Here is a 23,201-nt window from a genome sequence, read left to right as displayed (position 1 = left end):
CACAGCTCAAAACTTAAAGTAGGTTAAAAAGTAAGTTAGTGATACTTTATGTGGCTCTCAGGACAAATAACTTAAAGATCGTCCTCGTAACTCTCACAAACCTGAGACCCGAACTACTACTCTCTTACAACAGATATCATGATAAAAACTTTAATAAAATTCATGGGAGATACAACATGCACATAATAAAACAAGCGGTGCTTAAACTACAGTACAATGGAGACGTACACTCTACACAATCTGTAATGAAACTACACATTTCAAATGTGCATGGTAGGTGCATATTTCAGTAGAACACCCAAAACGTCTAAACATTCCAAGATTCTCCCCCAAGGAGTGCTACTGTCAAGGTGGGAGTTAAGCATTGTGGGTGCCAGGCAATGTATGTGATCCAGGTTACTCTGTTGTGTTACCATTACTCCATAGTAGCCCACAGTGCAGTTCTTTATAACCTTTCCAGTAGGTTCAAGAGTGCGTTGGTGTGAATGAGAGTCACACCAGGTCACACTGGTAAAGAGAGAAGCTCATTTTGACAAGGGGTCATGTAAGTATCGTGCTCTGAGCTGAAAGATACTATAAGACGGATGAGAAAAGGCAGAACCAAGGATTAAAATTTTCTGTCCTCTTTAAACATATAGCTTTCATTTCTTGAACCTGGAAAGTCCCTGATGTAAATATGCAAGATAGTATCATTAAAATTACTTAGGGTTTAAGGTATGTTATAGCTTAACTCAGAATAGATACAGCTTTCCTTTTCATGTATATGCCTCAAAGGGAAAAAGAGAAAAAAAGAAAAAAGGGGGAAAAAAGACTCTTTAGGAAACACCAAGCAAAGAGATTTAAAGTTATTTTTCACCAACTTTTCATAATTTTATGATGATGGCTATTGCTTGTTATATCTAGTAGTTCAAATAACAGTTTCTATATTAGTAGAATTTGGAGCTTTAAAAGTAAAAGATTAATTGGAGAAAACACAATGTCTCTGTGTTGGTTCAGGTCTTCTCCGTTATATGTGCCTGGATGGGATGGACTCTGGCCATGGCCTCAGAGCTCAGGGACTCAACATGTGTAAAGTATTTCTTTTTTTTTTTTTTTGGTCTTTTTCGGTACCAGGGATCGAACTCATGACTGCCTGCTTGCAAGGCAGACGCTTATGCCACTGAGCTAAATCCCCAGCCCCCGTGTAAAGTATTTCTTAATGACTGTCTTAGTCACTTTCCCCTCACTGGGACATAATACCCAGTTTAAAGGAAGGGAGATTTATTTTAGCTCACATTTTTAGTCCAGAATTGAGTGGTTTGGAAGGCATGGTGGGAGGGTCTGGCAAAGGAGCAGTGCTCACATCTCAGTAGCCTGGAAGCAGAAAGTCCAGGGGGGAGCCCAGAGGGAGATAAACCTTCCAGGTCACACCCACAGCGGCCTCTTTTGAACAGATCTTGCCTCTTAACAGCAAGTCAGCTGTAAACCCCCATAGTCAAGTCACCTTCCAAACTCCTGAGGCTTTGAGGGACTTTTTAGATTGAAAGCATCACACTGATGCCCTTGCAGGTCTTCAGATTGATCCCTTTCCCAGCAGTGGCTCCATAGTTAAGCATGTAACTTTCGTTGTCATGAAGAAGATGTAGAGAACTCTCATCCTGCCATTCTCTGGAGATAGAATCCCGGGACACACACACTAACCCACACCTCTATCTCCACTGTCACCCTTAAATGCCTCTTGTTGGTAGTAACATATTATTTATATTCATACCTGCTGGACATACAAGGGCTAATCAAAATATACAAAGAATGTTCAAAGACACATAGAGTAAAAGATAACTTACTATTAATCATCCTCAGAATAGTAAAAGATAACTGTTAATCATCCCTGTTGCTTTGAACATACCGACCCCATCGTGGTTGCCGCTTTCCAAAGCAGTTCTGGAAGCATCCTTTTGTGAGTGTCTTTCAAAAGAGTATAGTGAAGCATGGTGGAAATACACTGAATGCTGCTGCCAAGTGTCATCCAGCACAGAGTCAGGGTCATAAAAACATCACGGTGTGTCTTCATCCACCCTATCCCCTGAATCTGACACCGTGTGACACCTGGCTCTTCCCCAAAGTCAAAATGCCCATGAGAGGTAAATATTTTGAATTGATTCAGGACACTGAGGCAGCCATGGTAGCATATAGACAAGAGAGGACTTCCAGAACTGTTGAGCAAGTGACCAGAATGACAGACAAGTTTTCAAAGAGGGGAAATATTTCAAGGGGAATTAATGCACTGGGTCTTTTACTGTAAAATTTTTCTAAAAATTTAAATATTCATTTCAATCACACATCATAATAAGACTCATTGCCTACCCAAAGACTTTGAAATATGATTCACTTCTGTGTCCCAAGAAAGAGAGAAATGAGTATTGGTAAATACTAGAAATTCATTCCACATTACCTATGGAATAGATACATAAATAGTTTTGCTGAAATATAAGTGAATTTAAGTAAAGACTATTCTCTTCTTAGCTGTAATATAAAAGCCAAACTTTTGCTCTTCCAGGAAAATTCTTTTTATAGACTAATATCTTAGAATATTACTTATTTTAAAAACCACTACAGACACGAACACTGTCACTTTTTTTTCTTTTTTGGATAAGGTCTTGCTAGGTCGTTCCAGCCAGCCTTAAGTTCACTAGTACCTCAGGCTGGACTCAGTGAGGCTCTTGCCTCAGCCTCCTGGATGCTAGCACCCCCAGCATGTGCCACAATGCCAGGTTACTTCTTAGAATGCTGTGCTAGTAGCGGAAAATGATCACAGAAAAATCACAGATTAAAAAATCATTTCTAAAGATAGTAAAGATCTGTAGAAGCACATGAGACTAAAACAGCTTCTAGAGACAAAGATTTGCTACCTGAGTTGAGGCTGCTGGCCATTTTGTTTCCCATGCCCACTGGCTGATTCTGAGCACAAGTTTTTCATAGATTGAGCTGGCAACTAGAATAAAGGGGAAATACAGAATCTTTTAGGCAGTGTGGGCTGCTATGGACAAATGGTGATCTATAGCTTCATCAGATGATACTTACAAGAGGGCCAGGGATATAGCCCAGTGGCACAGCACCTGCTTGGCAAGTGTGAGGTCATGAGTTTGATCCCTGGTACCAAGAAAAAAAGTCCCTGCAGCGTATATGTTGAGTACTACTGCTGTGTAGCCCATTGCTTGTCACAGGACAGATAAACCAGATGCAGTAAACTTAACTCATTAACTTTAATTAATTAACTTTTGGTACTAGTAATCAAACTCAGGACCTCACGCTTGCCAGGCAGGTGCTGCACCACTGAGCTATATCCCTGGCCCAAATTTAATTAAAAAATAAAAGCCCCACAAAACTTCCCTAGCGACTTGGACAGCAAACCAAAGACAATTCACAGGTGCATGTGGAAAGATTGGAGAACTTGCAGAAAATATGACAGTTAAGAGGGAAGATGTGGTCACATGGCTTTGTTTTGTTTTTCTTAGCATTTATTGGTTTGGATAGATTTTGATTTTCTTTTTCTTTTTGGTACCGGGGATCACACTCATGACCTTGTGCTTATCTGGCAGGCGCTCATGCCACTGAGCTAAATCTCCAGCCCTGGATTTCGATTTTCTAATTCTCTGCCATCGTAATAAAAAAAAAAAAATGAAGAGAAGCTGGTTGTGATGGTTGAGGCAGGAGGGTCACAAATTTGAGGCCAGCCTGGTCGATTAAGTAAGAACATGTCTCAAAATGAAAACTAAGAAAGTCTCCAGTGTGGAGTGCTTTCTTAGCATATACACACCCCAGGGTTCAAACCCCAGGAGAAAAGGAGAAAAAGGCATTCCATAAATAGAACGGCATCTTAAACTCATTGAATGAGCTTTTCAAAAAAAAAAGAAAGAAAAAAAAAGAAAAACTAGAAAAAGGAAAAGACAAGTGAATCTAAAGATAGCAAATAGGAAATATCAAATTTAAGTGTAGGGGAGGAAATGGAAAGACTAAAGCAGAGCACAAGAGGCCTGTTCCATACAAACACATAGCTGACACCTGTGCCGCTGCCACATGGTACAGAGAGGAGAGAATGAATCGGAAGCAGAGTGTGGTGATGTGGCTGCTAATAACTTTATAAAACTAATCAAGAGTATTACTAAGTATAGTATAGGCTCAAGAGTCTTAATAAAATGGGATTAACTAACAATCAAAGAAAATTATTCCTTGGTACATTTCTGATATTCAATATGAGAGGGAAAATGTTGTAAACTGCCAACAGAGAGAAATACATAACTCCAGTTTAGTACGTTAAGTACAAGAAACTTAAAAAAAGAAGAAAATATGGGACGAGGGGGAAAGGAAGAAACAGAATAGAAAAAAAGAGAACAGAAAGGAAAAAATGGAAAGAAAGCTTTTGTAAATCAGGAGGGGAAGAGAGGTTGAAGGGAGGGGAAAGGAATGGGGCAAAGAGAAGAATCCAGATATATCATGTACAGGTACAAATTCCCTATGATGAGTGTGATCGTTATGTATTTCTAAAGTGTACCAATAAAAGTAATTAAAGTTGTTACCAAGTCATAGAAGAAAATGTTAGACTTCAGAGAACTTTTCAACAGAAACTATGGAAATCAAAAGGCAGATGGGAGATGATCAGGTCAGGCAGGCTCCACCCACAAGAATGGAATTACTGCCTGGGGAAGGGCTGGAGAGGGGCTGTTTGCCTGTCCTCCACCTTCTGTCTTGTCAGGACTCAGTAAGAAATGTGCCTTCAGGGGCTGGGGATTTAGCTCAGTGGCATAAGCGCCTGCCTTGCAAGTGGTGGTTATGAGTTCGATCCCCGGTACTGATAAAAAAGGAAAAAAAAAAAATGTGCCTTCAGCAGGTAAGGGGTCTGGTGACACCTTGATCTGGGACTTCCTAGTCCCCAGAACTGTAGAAAATAAATTTCTGTTTATAAATCATCTGGCTTAAGGTATTCTGTTATATCAGCCTAAACTAAGACAACTGTGCAGGCCCCAGGTTTAATCCCAGTACTGCAAAACAAACAAAACCAGAAACAAAACACCATGAAGGATACAAAAGATTTGAAAAATACTAATTTGGCCTAATGGACATGGATAAAATAATATTCCCAATATTGCAGCAACAAAGTTCTTAGCAGACTTTGTGTCTTAAATTGAATGTTAGTAAATTTTAAAAGACTAGTATTTCATAAAATATATTTCTAGTCATAATAGAATTAAATTAAAAATCAACAATTAAAAGATTATCAAAACATCCCATAACGTTTTAAAATGAAGCAACATACTTTAACATACACTTCAAAGGAGAACTCACATTAGAAATTATTTCAAACAATTTAAAACAAAATATGATATAGCAACATATATGTACCTAAACAGCTTTGCATGTATATGAGAAAAAATTCTTTTTAAATCTCAAGTTCTAACTGAAGAAACTAAAAAGAGCAAGTTAAACCCAATGAAAATGAAAAGAACAATTATAAAGAGGTAAGTGTAGAAATCAGTGAAAGAGCAGACGTAGTACAGAGAAAAGTACGTTGCTTCTTGAACGTGATTAATATCCTTAGCGAGACAAATTAAGAAAACACATATACACACAGCACAAAATTGCCAGTATCATGACTGGAAAGAGTGCTTCCAAATAGATTATATAGACATTAAAAAGATGACAAAATATGATAATTATCTATGTACCAAATCCCTAGAAAACTCAGTTTACAAAAAAGGGAGAAAATATAAATTACTCTGTATATTTTTTTTTTCTATTTAAAAATTTTTTTTTAAATTTTTATCGGTACCAGGGATCAAACTCACAACCACCTGCTTGCAAGGCAGGTGCTTATGCCGCTGAGCTAAATCCCCAGCCCCAGTTACTCTGTATTTATTTAGTTGGAATATATAACTTAAAATCTTTCCTAGACCTCATCTGACTTTCTTGGTTCATTATCCAAAAATTTAAGGGAGAAATAATTTCAGTTTTTACAAGAAACAATTTAAAGACTAGAGAAAAAGGAGATGCTTCAAAATTCATTTTTAGGCCACATAATTTCAAATCCAAATTGGTAAAAAATATTATGGAAAGAGAAAATTACTCGTGTACATTGATGCAAAACTTCAAACAAAACATTAATAAATGAAATCTAACAGTATGTGAAAGCATAATATATCATGATCAAGTAAAGTTCCCTCCAGGAATGCAAAACTGATTGAACACCAAAAAATAAATCAATATAATTCATCACATTAACAGAATAAGAGAGGAAAGCCATATGGCTATCTCAGTAGACTAATAAAAAGCATTTGATAAAAGACACATTCAATTAGAGTAAAAATTCTCAACAAATCTGACAACCTAGAATATTCCATCTAGTGGAAGTTGGATCATTTTTTGGTCCAAGTGGAGAATAATGCAAGGTTGTACACTCTTGCCACCTACATTCAGTTATTGAATTGAAGATCCTACTCTATATAAGAAGGCAAGAAGCAGTAATAAAATATAAGACTAGAAAGAATATAATTGCTTTTATTTATAGGTGATACGATTGTACACAAAGGAAAATCTAAAGAATCTACATGATAGCTTAGATTTGAAACGTCATTCACAGTTCCATGTGTTGAAGGGTTGGTCTCTAGGTTGGCACTATTGGTAGGTGGTAGGACATTATAGAGGTGGAGCATAGTGGGAGGTCTTTAGGTCATTGGGGGAAAGGCCCTCAGAGGGAATTGTGGGACACAAGATTCTTCTTCCTCTCTATATCCTGGCTATTAGATGAGCAGTATTCCTATCGTGATGTGATACCTCTCCACTGATCCACAGATTGTTCATTTGCATTGTTTTGTTGGAAATATTCAAGCTGATTATAAAATCAAATAAAAATCCAATGAACCTAAAATAGTAAAAATAATTCTGGAGAAGAAAAAAGGTGGAAAATTTTTTACATTACTGAATTCTAAGAGCTTATCTTAGTTTCTCGTTGCTGGGAACACAATCCCCAACAGCCACAACATAAAGGAGGAGAAGTTTATTTTGGCTCACATTTTAGAAGTTTCAGTCCATATTCAGCAGGCTCAAACATAGCAACCAAAAGGTGGAAGGGCCCGAGCAGAGGAAAACTCTTCATGTCATGACAGCAAGGAAAGGGAGATATACATTTCCTGGCCATGTCCCCAGCTAGTCACCTCTTCCCACCAGATGCCACCTCCTAAAAGCAATTCAGATATACTGAAGTGCTTCCAGGATCTGTCACCTTCCGGAAGGCTGCTTCTGAGCACAGGAGGATCTTGGGAAATATTTGGATATAAGACCTGGTGATGGAGGAGGGAGGAGTAAAAAAATAATAAAAAAAAAAAAAAAAAAAAAGACCTAACAGAGCTACAGTAACTAACATGGGGTGATATTGGTATAAGACTAATTTATAGATCAAGCAAATAGAAAGGGATGGTCAGAAATAGGCTTATAGGGCTGGGGATTTAGCTCAGCAGCATAAGCACCTGCCTTGCAAGCAGGCAGTCGTGAGTTCGATCCCTGGTACTGACAAAAACGAAAAATGACAAAAAAAAAAAAAAAAAAAAAAAAAAAAAGAAATAGGCTTATAGAGTTACTTCATTAGTAACAGAAACATGACTGCAATTTTGTGGGGGAAACTATAGAGCGTTTTTTTTTTTTTCTAATATATAATCCTGGAGCAACTGTATATTCACATTGAGAAAAAAATGAGCCTTAACCTCTACTTACGCCATATATGGAAAATAATTCACCATATATCACAGCCTTAAATGAGCTTGGAAAACATACTAGGTTATCTTTATGATCTTGGAGTTGCAAAGGTTTCTTACAGCACACAAAAACATTAAGCATCAAAGAAACCACCTACTATAAAACCTTCATAATACATACTTGTATCTGATGAAAGACATTTTTCCATTGGAAAAAATAGGCAAAAGTCTTAACAGGAACCTCAAAAGAAAAGCTATTCAAAAGCCCATTAGTCATACAAAAATATATGTACTGGGGAAACACAAAATGCACCAAAAGGATAGCTAAAATTAAAAGAGTAATAATATAAAATAAAACATTGGCACACATAGGGAGTGTCTGGAATTCTAAGCATGTGGTGGGCTTGTGCGTTGGTGGAGCACAGTGGCAGACTGTCATTACTTACTGAGCTAATATATCCAGCAACCTCACCCCTAAGTTGTGCTCCAAAGACATGAGTGTATATCTCCACCCAAAGGCACATGCAAGAATGTTCATGCCCCAACCTGGAGACGATCCAAATGTCCATTAAGAAGAGTAGATAAATAAATTGCAGCATTTTCCTATAGTGGAATGCTACACAGAAATTAAAGAACATAAAGTATATTCAGCAAAAGAAGCTAGCACAAAAGGAGTATGTGTTTTATGATTCTTTTCGTTTGAAACTCAAGAACAGGCAAATCTAATTGTTATGCTTGAAGTTACAATAGTAGTTATCTGTCCATGAGACGTTGGCTGGAGATAGGTATGAAAAAATCTTCTGAAACATTTAAAATATTCAGTAGAAATTTATCAAGCAGTACATTAAAGAGCAGTGCTGTTATGTCTTTAGTCTACAAAAAACAAAGCGTATCAGAGAAAGATGAGGATATTTTTAAAATTTTGTGTTAGTCCATTTTCTGCTGCTATAACAAGACATTTTGACTGAGTATTTTATAAATAAAGAGATCTACTTAGCTCATAGTTTTGGAGGCCAAAAGCCTAAGATTGCACCACCTCGTCTTTTGGCCTCTGGTGAGGGTCCCACAGGACATAACATCACAGTGGTGAGAGTGCCAGAGAGAGTAATTACATGGTGAGAGAGGAAGCCAGAGACACTCAGGGCCAGGCACACTTATTACCTAACAAGGTGCTGTTTTGGGAACTAACTGCAAGAGCTGCACAAAATCCCCTTTGAGGGAGGTACACCTTTGACCCAACCGCATCTTCTTAGGTCTACTGCTTAAAGCTTGCACCTTTGCTCAGCACCACCAATGTAGGGCCCAAGCTCTAGCTTAAGACCATTGGGGAACGCATTCAACCACATTCAAACCACAACAGAACCCCACTTTTCAATACTTCAAAGCAGGAATCAGCGGATATGTTCAGTGAAGGGTCCAGTAGTAAATCTTTTAGGCTTGCAAACTGTATTCTCTTTCACAACTCTTCAACTCTGGAAATAAAATGATTTCTTCTGTTAATTTGTGGTAATAGCTGTAAGGCATCTTCCAGTCCAGATACAGTGTGATTGTTTTTAACGTACTGAAGGTAGACTGTGAGTTTATTTTTGATAAAAACACAACAAGGTGCTAGTAACAAGATCAAAGTAATTAGGTGATACAACTTAATAAGGTGGGGTTAGTCGGGGAAGACTTGGAGACTGGGTCATTAAATGTGAGCCTGCAAGAACAAATAGAAGCTGACTAGTTGCAGACTGGCAGGGAGAGTGTGAGAGCCAGCACTCGTACCAAGCAGAGGGAAAAGCATGTGCCTGAAGGAGACAGGAAGGCTTGGCCCGTGAAACTAGTACCTGGAGTGTAATGAACAATGAAAATAAAAATAGCATAGTGTTATAGGCTCAGACCACACATGGGATGGGGTCTCATTAAGGAGGGTGGGCTTTTCTCTCCTAAAATGTAATGTGAAGCCATGGACTTATTTTAAAATAGGTGAATAGTATAACATGCTTAACTCCAGCCATTATGTGGAGAATCTGTGGCAGGAGCAGTGAGATGACAGCGAACATTCTTAGAAGACTATAAATGTTACCCAGTCTAATGGTGACAGTGGCTTGGGAGAGAAGACAAAGGTTAGGAGATAGATTTGGGGTAAAATTTATAGAACTAGTAATGAATTCTCTTTTAGGTTGGTGAGAGAAAGAGAGCGATTTGCGAACAGTGAGAATTACAAAATAATGATTGAGGAACGTGATTAACCAAGTTTACTAGAGACACACAATTCAGTTGCCCAGCAATGTCTGAGTTAGTGATGTTGAATTTTCAACAATAACCAATCAGCTCAGCTGCGTGTGTCCTCCAGCCCGAGCAGATGGCTGGGTTCACGGAGGGCTGGAGCTTGGTATGTTTGGCAGAGGAGACAGAAGCAAGGTAATTACTGTACTGTTCACACAGGAGTTACACTGAGGGACAGGATGTGCGTAAATAGGGATGGAAGGCAAACAGGGCCGATGGGCATGGGGCGGTGCCTTGGTAACCTTAACAGGATGGAAACGTGGTGGGCGAGTAGCGTGCTTGAGTCAGGTAACTTTGAAGACATCTGATTTTGTGATTTCCATAAATCACAGAATCAGAGGTGGAGAGTTCAATGCACTAACAGCTTTGTGTTTGCGATGGGTCATTCAAGATGTGTTAATGTTGCCCCAGAAGATGACAGGAGTTACGGTACACTGGAAGATTGCCAAACAGGTGCTGAAAACTCAGACAAATGAAGAGAGGTGACAGCTGATGACAGCCATAAGGAGGAGGAAGGTATGATTCAGCTGAACGGTATGAGTCTTCAGGGACAGGGAATATTTACAAGACGCAGATTACATGTCTGAAAGTGGGCGAACGGAGACCTGACTACCAAATCTGAGGTGAGTGATGGGTGTGATAAGTAGGTTGGGCTGAAGGTTGACAGGATAGGGGATTTCTGGGAGGACTGATGCCTGGCGGAGAGTTTACTCCCAACGGGCTTTAGGAAGCAGGTGAGTACTTGGCCTAACACTAAGTCTTAAAGTTTTGGGGTTTTTTTTGAACTATAACTACAGTAACTTTTGGAAACATTTTCCATTTGTAAACTTGTCTTTTCATCTTAAAATTGGTGATACTAGTACTGAACAAATGAATGAATACAAGGCTTCTGTTTGGGGCGATGAACGCTGCGGGACTGGACAGTGGTGATGACAGCCCAGAGTGGTGAATGCATTCAGTGGTGCTGGGTTACATGCTGAGAAGTGGTGAAGAGGCTCCCTTGGTCTGCTTTACCTGCTGTAGCGACATATATGGGCCCGGAGGTCTCTAAACGATAGGCATTCATTTCTCACCGTGCTGGAAGTCTGGAATTAAGGCACAGCAGCTTTGGGTCTGGTGAGAAACCATTTCCTGCTTTGTAGATGGCGCCTCTTGTTGCATCCTCACAGGAGGGAAGCGCTGAGGGAGCAGTCTGGGGTCTTCTTTACTTATTTAGTGCATATTATAATACAAAGTGAGGCGTTTCATTTTGCTGGTACACGCATATAACATATTTTATCTTCAGCCCCTAATACCTTGGCCCCATGCCTCCCCTCCCCCAGCCCCTTCCTTTCTGTAACACAGGGTCTCTTTTACAAGGCCCCTAATCCCTACATGAGGGCCTCCCTCCTTTATTTTTTTTGTTTGTTCGTTTTTGTTTTAAATCCGCAAGGGGAATGAAACTCAGATCGCGCATTTGCAAGGCAGGCGCTTATGCCGCTGAGCTAAATCCCCAGCCCTTGAGGGCCTCACTCTTATAACTTAATCACTTCCTAAAGTCCCCACCTCCTTGCCCTTCACATTGCTGATCAGCTTTCCACGTGTGAAGAGGGGGCAACATTTAGACCATAACAAATGGTAACTTTGGATTTACCACAATTCTTACAAAATATGGTGGTTGGGGCTGGGGATTTAGCTCAGCGGCATAAGCGCCTGCCTTGTAAGCAGGCAGTTGTGAGTTCGATCCCCGGTACCGATAAAAAGGAAAAAGACAAAAAAAAAAAAAAAAAGTGGTTAGCAAAGGCTGTAAGGCAGTAATTCATTGGCAGAATGCCTTCTCAGACATGTTTTGCCCTCAAACTGCTTTGGGCATCACTTTTTTTTTTTTTTTTTTAAAGAAAAAGGAAAAGATCCCTTGAAAAAACCTGGACAGGCCAGCTGCAATTCAACATACTGGGAAGCAGGAGGGGTAGGGTGGTTAAGCTTGAACCCAGCCAGGCAACTTAGCCAGATCCTGTCTCAAAATGAAAGGTTATAGCTCAGTGTGTAGGCCCTGGGTCCAATCCCTAGTACTGGGGGCGGAAAACGCTAAAACAAAAATCAACCCCAGACTGCCTAGTAACCTGGAGCCCACTTCTCTGCTTGGACTTGATCACCTGGAACTGGACAGCCACCTCTAGATAGAACAGGTGCCTCCTACCATTTCACTGTTTTTGCATGTCGTCCTGGTGCCTGCCCTGTTGCTTGATTTTTCAGAATTAGTCTATTGGTGAAATAATTGTGTAGCCAGGTCGTTACAAAGATCAGAAACAGACAAACTCAACAGGGGCTTCTGTTTCAAGAAAAGTGGGAGTAAACACATTCTCAGTAAACGTGAAGCTGTGTATTTACTGGGTGAATATAACACCCCATGAACACAGTCTGGCCCACTACGCCTTTTCATCACCTCCCCAGCTCTTGAGGGTTTTCATGACATATACAAACTGTGTGTGACTTTGAATTTTAAATAATTTGTGTAAACTTGAAACCTAACAAAAATTGAAGGCCACTGAAAATCTATCACTTTCATGAAGCCGAGAAGAATACCCTGACACTGAGTCTTTAGGGTAACAAAGTGAGGTAGTAAGTAATTGATTGATTAAAATATTATTCTTAATATTTGTTCATGTACCCAACAATGATACATTTTGTTTTCTCCATGTGTGAAAGGGGTCACGTAGCTGTGTCTTACTCATTGGCACTTAAATGTCCTGATTGTGCCAAGTCAATCAGTGGGGATGGGAACATTAAATCATGGTGTGTCAACACCACTGTGCGAAGGAGAAAGCCTCTGGTACACAGAATGGGCACGTTCTGTCACCAGAAAAGAGTGCTGACTTCCAGGATGAAAATAGAGTAAACACTGGCTATTCTGCCTCTCTGACTGATTCTCGTCTAAAAACTAAAGATTGTTCTTTTCCTATGGGCTGAGCTTGCCTTTGGCTACCTTCACTTAGTAATAAAAGTGTGTCGAATCACCATGTCACTGAATAGAGAGGATCACAAACAACACAAAGAATGAAAATGTCTAATTTCTAGTTAGAAATCACAGATTGTTCAGGATTTGTTGACCACAGGGGCCTGCTGGTGCCCCGTGATATTAAGAAAAATGCCCATGACCCAGATCCAATCATACATAAGCGTAGAGGCTACATCTGTTTTCTAGGCCCCTTTAAACAACAGAGATCTAGTCTTTTATAGTTCTGGACAATGGAACATCTGACATGTTTTTGTTTTGCTCTTTACTTATATTTTGGGTTTCTCATATAAGAGAGACCATGAGGAGAACCCACGCAATGTTTAATCTTGTGTGTCTAATTTATTTTACTTAACATTATGATCTCCAAGTGTATTTGTTTTCCCAAAAAATGACTGAAATTATATTTCCTTATGGCAGTATAGTACTCCATTCTGTGTAAATACCACCTTTTCTTTATCCATTCATCCACTGATGTACATACAGGCTGCTTCCAAGATTTAGCTATCCTAAACTGAGCTGCTATAAACATGGGTATGCACATATCACTGAGTGTAACATGATGTCTGTAATTCTTTTGGGAAGACACCTAGAAGAGGAAAAGCTGGGCTACATAGGATTTCTGATTTCAGGTTTTGTTGTTGTTCTGAGGAAGCTCCATGCTGATTTCCATGATGGCTTTACTGGTCTACACTCCTACCAACCTTATAGAAAGGTTCCTTTTTCCCTATAGCGTGGCCAGCATTTGTCATCCGATTTATTTTTATTAACACGTTTGTAGTATGTAATCTTTCCATTCCTTGTGGGGAGTTGGTACCTGCACAGAAAACATCTCAGTCCCTTTCCTTACCTCTTTCCCTCGCTTCCTCCATCTCTTGATGCTCTTCCCCTCTAACAAGGCTCTAGCTCCCTACTTCCTGTTACCAGAGAAGAAGTACAAATGGCCAATAAATACTACATGAAGATGCTCGGCATCTCTGATGATGAGACAAATGCATCTTATCCCGGAAAGCATGACCATAACCTAAAAATCAGATTGTAACAAATGCTGCTGAGGCTGACACTTGTCAGTAGACTATAAACTGCACATGGATAGGAGCAGTGTTACAGTGATTCTGCCTTTCCTTCCCTCCTCTCTCCTTCTTTTCCCTTCTTCTTTCCTCCTCTCCCCTCTTCTTCCTTCCCCTCCCTTCTTTTCCTTTCCTTTCTTTTTTTACTTTCCTATTGTTGTTAGACCCCTAGATTCTGACTTAATTTAGGGTACTAAGTAACAACTCAATAACCACTTGTTAAGCACATGATTATTTAATGAGTCATTCCTATTTTTTCTGTCTTGGCTTATGTCTGGAAGACTAGAATATCATTTTTAAAAAACATTTTAGAAAACATTCTGTGATAGCTGTAAGCACATTTTCAGTTTGAGCCGAGTTACTCATATTCTAATTTAAGGGTTATTTCTTAATAGAGTGTATTGGACAATGGAATAGCAGATATAGGAGTAATTTTCTTCAAACTTTAATAAGTGATCATTCCTGTTATTTGGCATTAAAAGGAGTATGCATAAGATTATACCCTCAAATCCTTTGGAATTAAGAACTTTCTTAAATCTTTATGTTTGTAAGTTGGCAAATAAAAATTATATATAGACCCATGGTATAAAATGTGATGTTTTGATATACGTACACTTTGTGAAATTATTGAATAAAACTAGTTCACAGATCTATCACACCATGTATTTATCATTCTTTGTTGGTAAGAACATTTAATCTACTCTCTTGGCAATTTTCAAAGATACACTGCATTATCTGTCTCCACATGCTGCTCAAAAGAGCTCCTAATGATGCCATCTAACTGAATTTTTTTTTTTTTTTTTGTGCTGGAGATCAAACTCACAACAACCTCATGCTTGCCAGGCAGGCACTTACACCACTGAGCTAAATCCCCAGCCCATCTAACTGAATTTTATATCCTTTGACAAACATATTTCCAGTCCCTATCTCTTCTGAGACCAATATCAAGAAACTTTTCTTCTGTTTTTTAATTTCAGAGATTAATGTTTACATCTTTAATTCACTTTGAGGTACGTTTTGTATATGGGGTGAGATAGGGACCCAATTTCATTCTCCTATATGTGGATATTCAGTGTCCTTACATCATTTTTGGAAGACTCTGCTCTTTCCTCATGTGTTCTTGGCAACTTTATAGACTATTGTTTGATCATAAATGTGTAGATTTACTTCTGGGCTCTGTATTCTGCTTTGTGGTTTGATATGTCTGATTCTAGGTCTGTGTCATGTTTTTTGGACTATTATAGCTTTGCAGTGTATTATGAGATTGGAAGGATGATATCTTCATCTTTGTTCTTTTTCCCCAAGATTGCTTTAGCTGTTTGGCATTTTTGTGGTTTTGGGTGAATTTTTAAATGTTTTTGTACTTGTGAAAAACAGACTATTGAAATTTTGATAGAGACTGCATTTAATCTATAGATAGCTTCACGTAGAACAAACATTTGAACAATAATTCTCCCAATGTATGCACAGAGGGTATATTTTCATTTCTCTGTATCTTCTTTATTTCATGAATGTTTTATAGTGCTGAATATACAAACCTTTCCTAAAGTCTTCTATTGTAGTTTTCAGAGTATAAATCTTGTAAATGTCCCATTTTATTTTACTTAATTTTATGTGCTTATAAATGGGGTTGTTTTCTTGATTTATCTTTTGGATAGTTCATTGTTAACTTATTTTTTTCATATCAGTTCATTAATGTCTATTATAATTTGTTAATTGAATTGCTGTTAAGGTAGCCATGTTTGTATTTTATTTTATTTTTTGGTACTGGAGATCAAACTTACAACCAAGCATATGCAAAGCAGGCGCTTAGGCCGCTGAGCTAAATCCCCAGCCCTATGTTTGTATTTTAAAACAAAAAGGCTACCATGATAATTTCCATCCAATTTTACAAAATTCCAACCTCTGTTTTAACCATGCTTCTAATTTAGAAACTTTCTTCTCATACTTAATATATTTCAATTTGTGTTTTGTTTGTTTGATCATTTGTTTCATGCCTAAATCTTGTAATCTGAATAACTACTTTTAAGATAACAGTATGCAATATATTAACTGGTGTTAATTTCCTGCTATTTTTTGAAATTCTGTATCATTTTTGTTCTTTTTGTTTTTAAAATTTAAAAAAATTGTGAAATTGTATTACTTGTTTAAGTATATTGAGGCAAATAGCCTGGACTCAAGTGTGCTTTATTTGTAACATATATAAATATGATTTTTTTAAACCTTAGGTTACAGTTTTGACAATCCATACAGCTCTGTGAGGGCACTCTTTGCATCATTTAATGACTGATGGCGTCACATAATGATAGTGGTGGAGTGAAACTGAATGCCAAAGACTGACTAGGTACAAACTAACCTGCTTTTTCATAACTACTCTCTTTTGAGAAGTAACTCAAGGGTCCCCTGAAGACGTAGTCCCTTCCAAAAACTTACTCCCCACCAGGTGCCATCATTTGAAGGTTCTGCTTCTTCTGTGCATAATCTCATTGAAGACCAAACTTCCAACACAGAAGCCATTGGGGAACACACTCAAACCACAAGCAAGTACTTTATTTTTTTATTATTCTTATTAGTGTGAGCTAGTTGTTAAAAGCACAAGTTTTGGAATGGACATACATGTCGGAGGCCTGATTTTACGGGTTATTAACTTGTGTGAGCCCAAGCTACTTTATTCCTTAATGTCTTAGTTTTATCCACTAAAAATCATGAAGTGACATCTCTCTCTTACACTTGCTAGAAAGATAGAAGAGAATATATATGAAGAGATCAGCACTCAATAAGCAATCAATAAATAATATTGCTGTTACATATTCCCTAGCTAGAAAATAAACCCTCTATTTTCTAACCTTCATAAGCGTATGATATTGCAGGCAATGGTATCATGTATATTTTACAAACAGAAACAGAGACCTAAAGAACTTAAAGAAATTTGCCAAATAATAACAATGGCAGCACAAAATAATTCTAAAGTGCAAAACACATGCCAGACATATCATATGATAATTCTATGGTACCTCTCCAGGGCCATGGTTTGATTTTAAAAAATTAAAATAATGATTAGGATAGGAAGTCTGAGAAAAAGAAGTACATTGGACTTTAAATTTAGGAGCATCTACTAGGGAAATTTTCATTTACTTTCTGACATTATCCAAGAAAAACAAAGCAAACTACTTCACTGACCGATCTTTTTCAGCTCTCTAATGGCATTAGAGGTTTTGTAACAGTAATGCCACAGCTAAAACAGTTATGATTTCAAATATGGATCTTGTGGGGTTTTGTTCCACTTGAACTGAGGCTCAGACACTTTGCTCCTTGGAAATATACTTGGAACTCTCCTGGGAAACGTTGCCTTCTCTTTTCTCTATATAATATTGATATACCTGTCACCTTCAACCAGGGCCTATAATTAATCTCAATGTGCAGGTGCTCCTAACTGAGACTGGAATTTGCTCCATTCCATGCAGTCTGTTTTAATTTTGATTAATTGCCATCAAGAGTAATAACTCCTCAGGGCAGGTCATTAGAAAGCTACGGAATCGATTACATTTAGCCTCAGAATATGTAAAACTGGTCACCACTACTGAAATGACATTCATGCCCTTTATGTTGTATGTATAAGGAAAACCCAAATTCATTCTAACCACATTTCTGGACAAATCACAGTAAAGATGGAAATGTTTTTTTTTTAAATAATGAAGTTAGCTTTCAAATATCTTTTCCCTTTCTCAATAGTTTTTCCAAATTCTGTCATGAGAATTAGTGCCATAGATGATATTTATAGACAGGGGAAATGATAGATTTTCTATATGTACTAGGGAATGCAAGGTGATAGAAAACTATGGTGAATGTTTAAATTTGAATAAAATTCTTTACACTAAAATACACATTACCAAGAGAGACGGGATAAATGTGTTTAAAACAGGGGGAAGACCTTCAGAGGGATTAGTGGGAACATCTCTTTTAGTATAATTATTTTCAAATTTAAACATTCATCATATTTTCCATTGATCAACCCTTTATGTCAAATAAAAACATTACTGTGTGTCCTTATTTGCCTTACTTGACACTATGTGACTTCTGGCTCATCCTCAAAGTCTAAATAACCATGAAAGTTAAACATTTTGAATCAATTAAGGACTTTAAGACAGCCATGACAGAAAAACTAATGACACACACCAAAGAGGACTTCCACAACTGTTCAGAAAGTGGCAAGATGATGGAGTAACTATTTAAAGTGAGGGGAGGTCTTATGAGTGGAATTAATACAACATGTAATTTGCTGTATTTTTTTAAAAAATTAAACATTCATTGGAATACTTGATCACACTTCATATCCCCTTGCATATCTGCAATAATGAACTGGCAGAGTCAGGAGCCCCTGATGCAGAAGACGGGACTCGAGCTCATCTGTTGTCCTTTCCAAACATGGAACAGCACTGCTTTGTTTCCCTTCAAGGCTAGTGTGGCAGCCTCGTGCCTTTAGCTTCCCCGTGGCTTGTGTTCACATTGCAACCCTGCTATCCTGGACACAAATATGATGTCACTCACAGTTCCAAATAAAGGCCTTCAGTAACCCCAGAGCACCTTCCACAGAAGATGTGAATGCTTATCTATTATATGCAGGCAAAGTATTTTTAATTCTCTTCCATGGTTATACGAGTTAAGTCAAGAGATGTTGAAGTAATAAACAACCTCCAGTTCTCAGTGGTCTGTGGCAATAATGTTTTTGACTCATCCAGTCTGCCATCTAAGGTGGAAAGCTCAGTCGTGGGCATTTGATTGCAAACTTGTTTGCTTTCCTAGCAGCTTTATTGAGATCTCTTTCACATACCACACAATTTACTCATTTAAAATATACAGTTCATTGGCTTTTAACATGGGGTTGTGCATTCATTACCACAATCTATTTTAGAACATTTTCATTGCCTCAAAAAGATACCCCACATTTCATGTTTTTCTAGCCTTGGGCAACCACTAAGCTCTGTTCTGTCTCCATAACTGTTGGTTATTGTTCTCATATACAAAAATGGTTTTTAAAGTTGCTGTCTTAATAGCAATGGACAAGGGCATGGAAAAGATTTGCCCCAGAAATGTCACACGTCTTCACGTCATAGCGCATTGGCTAGAATCTATCATATGACCATGCCCAGCTGCAGTGAGACAAGGAAATGTGGCTTCTGTCTGGGAGGGGGAGGAGAGATGGAGGTGCTAGTGAATACCCATAAAGTCTGCCACAATGTCCCATCTATACAAAATACAAACTCCTCCGCACATTTAATGGAGCTCCTTTGCAGCCAGTTTCCTGTTCTCCTTCTTGGTCCTTCCTCTTCCGGTTTCTTGTTCTGTCCATATTCATCATATTCACCAGGCCACGCCCTCTCATTCACCTGCATCCCACCCTCCCCGGGCCTGGAATGCTCCTAGACTCATCAAGGTATTGCATATTCTTACTCTAAGACTTATCTTAAAGCCCACTGCGCCCGGAAGAAGCTTGCTTCTGCAACTCTCTCATTTGGTGCCCCTTCTGTGTGTCCATTGCATCTGGGGCTCATTTTTATAAAACTGCTCTCATATTTTATGGCCATCAAAGGTCCATGTCCACTGTCAGACTTTGAGGTCAATGAGGAACTCTGAAGACAATGTTAAATTCTAGATAAATTACCTACATTTGGCAGATAATTGCAAAAATTCTAAATCTATCTGTGCACTCTAAGCCCCTTGCTTAAGAACTGTTTCCTGGGTACAACAAAATAGTTATCCCTTGACAAGTGGTTATGGTGTTATGCACATTTCACATCCCAACCCCCTTTGTTCCTTACAATCACTCTATGAAATAGACAACAGTGGTATATTCCAGGAATAATGAATGAGATTGATTAGAAAAAAATAAAGAGGCAGAGAAACTGAATGGTTTGTAAATGCTGTGGATTTTCTCTGGTAGCTTTAAGGGTCAGGGGTGAAAAAGAGAGAAACTTATACTGAATACAGATTTCACACCTGATGCCGAGTTCAATGCTTCTTAAACAGACCACAGCATACAGCAGAGCCATATAAGCCTTTGGTGATAAAAAAAAAATGCTTACAATTACAGTTCAGGGGGATTGGGACCTTCACTGGTGTGTGTACAAACAGATATTTTTGTCTTGGTTTCCAGAGACAGGAAGGGAGGGTAGGGGAGAGAGGAAGGGAGGGCATGTGTGATTATCAGGTGTCAGTAGTCACAGTAGCTGATTCCTGGCTCTCACAGGTTGTCTACGTCCAGCCTCCTACAATGATCAGTGTTCAGAGGTCACTTGTCAGGCACTTGTTTGGGGGTAGGGGACTGGCATAAAAATTATCCTGCCTTGAGAAACTAGGGATTTACTTGAAGAGACAAATCAGAAACTTATGAGATTCTACTTTAGCAAGTTTAATATTGTCTATACACAATTTTGCCCACACCAAGGAGGCTTAGATCTGAGAAAATACATGTGGCCTCATTTAACCTAAGGTTTCAAAGGCCCATCTGACTGTGTTCTGCAGATATGATTCAGGAGGTCCAACTTTAGGTGAACTTTTAACTGCTTTTACTCTGTGCACTGAGGTGCTTCAGGTCTTCTGAGCACCAATGTATATGCCTATGGCCTTGAGATTATGACTACAGGTCTGTGTGGTGGCAGGGACAGATTTGTAGACCAATCTTAGGGATGAAGGGTAAGTGACATTGGTCATCCAAGGATGTGTCCTGAATAGTCAAAGTACTTACAGCTCCATCTTTCAAATCACTAATGATACTTTTCCTGTTAGTTGTTTTTATTTTCTCTGTTTGTGGTACTTGACATTGAACTCAGGGCCTAACTTGTGCATTCTAAGCAAGCACTTCACTACTGGGTTACATCCTCAGCATTTCTTATTTTTACTTTGACACAAAGTCTCAAACTTGCGATCCTCTTGCCTCAGCCTCCTAAGTAGCTGGAATCACAGGTGTATGCTGCCACACCTGGTTTTCAGTTGTTTTTTTTTTATTGCCCTCACAGTTATGCAAATCATGTGCTCTATCTTGGTTTCTCAGTATTGATATATTTGGATTAAAGAGGATGATGGTAGTGTTTGGAATCCAAAATGTCCCCACTAGAAGGCTCATTGTATTCAAGTGTTGATTGCTGATGGGTTTTGCGAAATGACTGGCTCATGATGTTATCAGGTGGATAACACACTGATGAGATCATAATTTGATGGCTATATTAGTCAGCTTTTTTTTTTTTTTTTTTGTCTTTTTCCTTTTTATCGGTACCAGGGATCGAACTCATGACTGCCTGCTTGCAAGGCAGGTGCTTATGCCGCTGAGCTAAATCCCCAGCCCCCTATTAGTCAGCTTTTAACTGACACCTGATGCCCACAGTCTAAAGAAGAAGGGATTTTTTTTTGACTCCTGGTTTCAGGAGATGCAGTCCATGGTTGCCGGGCTCATGGCAGAGGGAAGAGGCAGAGCAAAGCTGCTAAGTTCATGGTGGCCAGGAAGCAGACAGGGAAACCGCGTCAGGGTGGAACGGCTCAGGAACCAGAGACAGTCCTTAGACCTTATCCCTGCAAGCGCTTCAGACATGGTTTACCTTTCCTCCTCTAGGTTGACTTTCTTTGGTATTTTGTCACAACAACACAAAGCTGACTAATATAGTGACACAAAGAACAAAGTAACATAAAACCTTTAAAGAAAGATATTGGAAAATAAAATTGGAAAAGTTTTGCTTACTTCATTTTTTTACAACCTAGAAGATATTGTCTTTTTTAAAATGAAAAAAAAAAATCACCTAAAATATTTTCTTGGAGGTTTTTTACACTCTTCCAACTTTAGCCTGAATATCTTTTTAATAAGCTCTATAGAGCTCTTATTTTGAAGTGCAGCTGTTTTGTCTCCCAGATCGTCTGAAAGGAACACAATCAAGCCAGTTTTCCACCCAGTTACAGTAATGGAGACTCTATTCAGACTGCATCTCAACTTGTATTGTAATCCATTAAAATTCTTTTTTAACTCCTTTTCTGTTGGATACATTTCAAAATTCCAGTTGGTTCCTATTTCAAAAAATGTAGACAGTTAATAGAGTACATTTGTATCTCATTTGTGTGTTAATTTGATTTTGTAATGATCTCTTTGTCCCTTCAGCTCTAACTCATGGCTGTGCCTATCTTACCAGACAAAATGCAAATTTTCCTAGAGACTGGTCTGTACAATGCTTTGGAAAGAAAAAAGAAAAAAGAAAAAAATTGATCTTGCAAAAATGATTTGCATGTGGATGAAGGATTCCCACCACTCTCTGGACTTGCACCTGGATGCAAATCCAAGAAGGATGGGCCCAGAGGTGTGCTCCAAGGACAGGGAGTTGGAGCCCTCGTGGTGAAGAAAGGAGGTACTATATTAAGTGATGAATGCAGCACCTGCAGCATCATGCTAAAACAGGATTAGAGAGTGCAGCCTTGATTTTCAGCCTTGTAGAAGATCTGCATATGTAGTTAGACTTCAGATGCTGGCAGGTCAGCTGCATATTGTCAGGGCAGTGGAATTCATGTCAGTAGTCTGGCCTTTGGCTTTCACAGATCTCTCTGGGCAGCCTGACAAGGAGAGGTTATCAGGTCCTCTGCCTGCATGGTGGGGTTACTATTTAACTTGAATAAACTCCGATGGAAATGTGTATCTTTCCTGCCCTGGCACCATATATTGTTACTGTTACTAGGCACCAGGGGACTTCTTGGAGTATTTGAGATGCATAGCCTTGGACTTGCCCACATGACGTTTATCTTTGATTGTTCGGGTGTTTATTATATGGATAAGGTTATCCAGGAGATAGTTTGGTTTAGGTGGGAGGCCGATCCTCTCATTTGTTTTCACCCTCGAAAAAAATCAAGTCTTTATATTGTAAACCGATATAATATCACTGGGAAAAACAGATTCCAAGAGGAAAATATAAACAGTTGAGAATTATTGGAAAATGACATAGGGTGCCCTTTCTCACAACTTTTTGGAGAGGAATAGAGTATAATTTCCTCTGGAATTCTGTTTTACATTTTAGGATGTGAATTGGAGAATCATCTAGGAACTATTGCTTGCCTAAATCAAAAGGGAAAGTGAAGCTAGAAACAACTTCTAATCCATATCCAATTACT

This window comes from Cavia porcellus, unplaced genomic scaffold, assembly GCF_034190915.1.
Source record: "Cavia porcellus strain 051 isolate PalLab524CR breed Dunkin Hartley unplaced genomic scaffold, mCavPor4.1 scaffold_13, whole genome shotgun sequence".
In the NCBI taxonomy this organism is placed as follows: domain Eukaryota; kingdom Metazoa; phylum Chordata; class Mammalia; order Rodentia; family Caviidae; genus Cavia; species Cavia porcellus.
This window is presented reverse-complemented; position numbering follows the sequence as displayed.